The following is a 5,908-nucleotide window of genomic DNA, read 5'->3' on the forward strand; positions in this document are numbered from 1 at the left end:
AAAGGTTTGGTTTATTGGTTTAGGGGAGGTTTAGCGTCCCAAACCGACTCAGGCTAAGAGAGACGCCATAGTGAAGGGCTCCGGAAATTTCGACCACCTGGGGCTCTTTAACGTGCACTGACATCGCACAGTACACGGGCCTCTTGAATTTCGCCTCCATCGAAATTCAACCACCACGGCCGGGATCGAACCCGCGTCTTTCGGGTCAGCAGTCGAGCGCCATAACCACTGAGCCACCGCGGCGACACCATAGAGCTATTTTTCTGCAGTGGGATATTGGAAGATTAGTTAGAACCGTAGCCGCGCTGTCATTACAATTTGAAATTTGGGTGAGCATGCTACGACATCATCATCTGACATCTGAGTCCGAATTCCTAAACTGAATAATTGTGCGTGCTTGTGTGCAGCAGATTTTTATAGGAAGTTAATAAATAATTGTAATTTTCTAATATGGATATATGGTTACCAAGTTATCTACGAGGTTTCTTAACCATTCGTGTTACCCAGAAGCAAGCAATAACGAAATTGCAGATGTTCGCTTCTTTTGTTGTTGTTGTTATTTTTCCACAGGCCCTTTAACATCTTCCTTTTCTTATGGTTGGGCGTTATTATGGAGCCCAGCAGCACATCTAGTCGGCCCATTACTGGGAATGTATTGGCAAAGGCGGTCCTATACAAAGGACCAGAACGAAACATTTCATTTCCAATATTGGGCCATATACCTGTGCTTCTTGGGGAGAGGCTCAATGCACTGACCGGCTCAGTTGTGCAGCAGTTGAAGTGTAGTTTGCATATTGTTGACCACTGAAGTTTAATTTCTATTACTTACGTAGCGCTAGCTGTTGAGCCATCCATTAAGTCAGGTTATTACGGGCATATTGTGAGAAGGGTTGCGAACCGGCACTGCCGTAATGCTTATACGCAATGTGTTTTTTTTTCTTGTCTAAAGATTTTTCATGAGCTCGTGATATGCATGATAGTCTTGGCCTCCAGCCCAAACCTCTTACGTAAATTAGTAGAGCTTCCTAATTAAGCGAAGCGTTGCAAGAGCTATCTGTCCTCCTAACAGCACTAAAATCTCCTGTAACGAAATCAGCTAATAAGCAGAGCTGCATGGTAGCCGCAGCTATGGGCTCATAGCGCGACTTTCGCAGGTATTTTCGACGCATTGTTCAAGCGTCTGAATTTTATACCGGGAGTTTCAACGCCCTGTCAACCCAAAATTGCTTCAGATCTATGGGACTCTCTATAAAGACCTTAGGGTTGATTCGCATCCATCTGGAACACATGACGTTGCAAAACTCGCTCTTGGCAGCCCGTACTCCTCGGCCTAAGCGGATGAACTTCTCATTAGCTGCAAGGTTACGTGACAGTTCACGTTTCACGGGTTACGGGATAAGGTCAGGTGAGAAATAGCTCCGTCTTATGATACGGTCACCAGGGGAAAGAAATATGCTTTAATGACATGCACAAAGTCATTGCACTTAGCTCAGACAGCATTGGGTGACAAGTGAAAAGCTGACGGCGCTACCGAATTGTGAAACGCAATTCGGTTTTCTTTTCACACATATACTTACTTGGACAGATGCGAGAACCGCCTCTCGGGAGTAATTTCTGTTGATATCGTTGCCTTCAAGAAAGTTTTGGCGATCCCTGCGTCTCAAATGCTTCCTCCTCTCTCTTGCACCCTTCTCCCTTCCTTGCATTTCATATATGTCTGGCGTGCGAAGCTGTCAAGCGGCCGCCAACGTGTCAAGTAGATTTCAAATGTGCGAAAAATATTTATTTTTGACATGCCAGAACGATCCCGTCCCCATGTTTACCAACTCACAAGATATGGACCGGCAGACAACCAAGTAAAAAAAAAAAGAACTCGTCATTTTCAAGCAGTCTGGAGACGTGAGCACACGTGCCGAACGGACATTGGGTCGGTTTTTTTTCTGCAGTTAAAACGAGATGATATCTACATTTCTTTTTTTAAATTCATGCCTTTTTTTTGCTTATACTTTCAGATACACGTCGTTTTCTTTTTCTCTACTTCTTTCCATACCCTCATTCGGCAACACCAAAAAGGAATCGATCGCAAGAATTTCTGATTGAGTTTAAGTTCCTGCACGGGCAAGATTCGGTTTCTTCGAAGAACTTTCAGGGCCTCCCGTCGTATTTGCTTCTCAACTCCGGCTCGCGATCCCCTCCTTTCTTCCAACTATTTTTCTTCTTTTTTCTATCTTTGCGCCTCCTTTCATTTCGTCTGCGGCTCTACATTTCGTTTTCCACTTCCAAAAACTGTTCAAAACACGCTCTCTCAGCAGCGAAGCAAGTGCGCGAAAGGCCTGCAATATTTCCTTGACAGCACGCCGCTCAAACTACACCGCCCTCTAGAAAAAATACGCCGAGTTGGAGCTGACGAAAGTGAATTTCAGGGCCGCATCAAGAGACCCTGCACCCCGGGGTTGAGAGCGCTCCCGGACGGCTGGACGGGCCTCAAAACAATGATGTAGTTTCGATTTGGGGCTCTTAGTACATACATTCACTCTGCGCCTTTATTAGAGGCTTGCTTGATCCAACCACTTGCGAGCGAACAAACTCTTATATCCCGGTTTACTTTGCGCTAATTCTTGTACCACTCCTGTAGGACATTGCCGGGACAACAGAACATGCCGCAAGCTTTATTGTTATTTCGATTAACGTAGAAGGAAAGGTTGACGGCTGTGAGCGGCTTCTGGTAGTCCTTCCCTCATTGGAGAAAAATCACGCAATAATCGATGACATAATACAAAACAGAATACAGGTATAGCGTGCACTACGCAGTACTGTTGAGGATATGCAAGAAATGTGAACAATGAATGGCGCCAAAAAGACACTGAGAAAATTAGGCGCCCTACTTTAAACATGAACGACGATAGTAAAGGTAATATAAACACAATATGCAAACATGAAAAGGAAAATAAAAAAAACTGAAAAAGTGGCAAACAAACAAGAAATCAAGATTGAACAAGCTAAACAGCACTCGAGATGAGAGGTGGATGGATGCTCTATTTCTCACACATTCCTATTCATCAAATAAAACGGATAAAACTTCAAAGTACAGGCTCCGAATGCGGTATTGCACAGCAAGACAGCAAAAACTGAGCAGTATGGTGGGATTCAGCTCTGCTTATATTAGAAGAAGATCAGAGACACGATAGAGGTAGGACTCTTCCAGTCACAATTAGTTTCCCTGACTCTGATACTGCGCAGATCTAGTACGTAATTATCGCAAAGAAAAATGCTTAAGACGCTATTCACAAATATTTATTTAAATAAAAATCAGTACATGCTGCACGTTATCTCCAGCTGCATTATCTTAATCGATGCTGTTATTGCTGGTATGATGGTTAACTGAGAAACAAAACGGCTCAAATAATTAATTTCATTGTTGTTTTATTTTTTACTTCATTGCTGCATTAAACTACCGGCAGTTAAACAGATCGAAAGGTTTCGTTACTAACAAACCAAAAATGATGAGGAAGTCTGCTATTTCGACGACCCAGTTCGAGAGACTCTTCTGTTTATTTATGGGAGCTTCAGCATAGATAAAACAGAAAAAAAACTACACTCCTATTTCTTGTGAATCCATTATTTCTAATCCAAAGCCCTCGCTCTCGTTCTCTCGTATTTACAGCATGACAAAAAGAAACAGGGCGTTGTGTTCGAGAACTGAGCCCTCATTGAGCCACGAGTATCCCGCCAATTAATTACGCAGCACTCGCCGGTGTCGTGTAAAAAAATGTTCCCACCATCCGCCTTTGTTCATTAGGACGGAACGTGCGACCATACTTTCTCATTCCCACACTGGGCTCCTTCGGATCGAGCGGCGGCGGTAGGCGGAGCAGCGAATTTGGATGGTCCTCCACAGCGTCGCTCGCTAAATTGTCTTGCACACCGCGGGCGTTCTTCTCTTGCTTTATCCGATTTTTTTTTTGTAGTTTGTACTCATATTCTTCTGAGTGTAATGCTGGCCTAGTTTAGAATTGCACTCGACCTCTTTCGGTCTGCGTTCACTGGTGGCCAAATTCAGAATAGTAAAAAAAAAGGCTTAGCTCACAGTGCACTGCTATGGGCAGCATTAGAACAATCACATGTATCAGCTCTCTTAATGGATGGAATTTTTTTACCTGTGTTCGTTTACCCTACGCTGCATAATATGGAGCATGCGGGGGAGGGTGGGCATGACAAAACAGAAAATTTGAGATCGTCACCGTTATCTTTTTGTTCGGAGATATACAAAAATAAATGCGCCGAAAGTTTTCATACCGTCCTTGCACATTGCTCACGAAATATGAGAAGTCCATCTGAATAGGAACACAGTAAAATTGAATAAAAATTGAAAACTTACGACGTCACATTTTTCTCCACCCCGTGCGACGAAATAAGAAAGTGCACGGGGTAAAATGAAACGTCCTTTTATATTCACCATATTACCCATCCTTGCAATAAGTTCTCACAAAGTTGGTTCCATGGGTGTAGACTACTTTATTGAAATGACAAGTTTATTCGGATAAGTTTAAGACAAGTTTATTCCAATGACAGATACTGTTCTAAGACGGATCCCGGCAATGTTTTATTCCATGGCACACTACAGTCTACGTACTTCTGAATGCTGTCAGGCTCACCTGGCAGCGCCAAGTTTTCGGATTTCCTTCCTTCATGAGAAGTTATTTATGTTACAGATGTTGTTCGTTCGCTCGGCAGTGTTGAACGGACACGCGATTTGATTCTTCCCATGGTACCTGAAAACAAGTTTTTTAATGTAATTGTAGACCAGTCCGAAAAGAGCTTTCTCCATTATCAAAAAGCGTTGTATAAATAGAATCTCATGCCCGCACATTGTGTGAAGCTGAGATTCGCAAGCCCTTTTAAGCAGTTTCTGGTTTCATATTCTCTCATTTATTGCGCTGTTCTGTTGTGGGCGCCTTTGAGAACACTAAAATTATTGATGGAAATCGTGCTGCTTGCATCTCTCCGGAGCTTTCTTCATGTTTTCTGCGTTCTAGTTGACATTCACTGTTTTTCTTTTGTGCATTCAGACTATCCTAATGAGGGAAAACCGTGGCTATAGCTTTAAAGCAAGCAATAAAATGATTACATTTACTTTAGTCGCAGCATGACATCATTACGTCGCGTTCTGCCGCACATGTTTCCTGCTGCTAAAATAATTGTATCTTAATTATAAAAAGCGTAAAAATTCCCAAACCCTGAAACAGATAAGACCAATAACCACTTTTAATAACTGAACAGATGCGTGAATCTAAAAAGCCAGGTTAATTCATAGGCAGAGTTTTTAAACATCTAAAGTACAAAATTTCGCGCTTTTGCGACTGGTTTCTATTTAAAAGAGGCTTACTTTGTTTTTTTTTTCTCTGCTTAAAAACAGCCAATTTTATCACAGTTGGAATAAACTGTAGTTGAAGTGTGGCGAGTATTAGCAGAAATATCAATTTAACATATGTTAACAGAAATATCACGTTATTATTATATGGAGCATGATAATAAATTGTCACGTTTTACCCCACACTCCCCTAAACACTTCTTATGCAGACTCCGCCCTGATTTTTTCAGTGATGTAGACGTAAATCGAGCCAAGAAAACTATGTACCATAACAACTGCTGCCTCCGGTTTCGCAGGCCCTTTCTACCCTCATTGCCGTCGTCATGTCGAGTATATATATTTTTTCTTTCCTCTATGTTCGGCCTTATCGCTGAGGAATCGTTAACGAACCTCTTACGTGGTCAGGTTCACCTGCGGAAGAAACGTGTGCGAAGCTTGTTGTCTGCCTTCCGTCTGAATTCACTTCACTGTACAAGTCTCTGATGAATGATTTTATTGCCGTGCACCAAGTTGACCAGCGTTTTGCTGTTCATGGTG

This window comes from Amblyomma mixtum, chromosome 9, assembly GCF_055824585.1.
Source record: "Amblyomma mixtum isolate Tamu chromosome 9, ASM5582458v1, whole genome shotgun sequence".
Taxonomy (NCBI): domain Eukaryota; kingdom Metazoa; phylum Arthropoda; class Arachnida; order Ixodida; family Ixodidae; genus Amblyomma; species Amblyomma mixtum.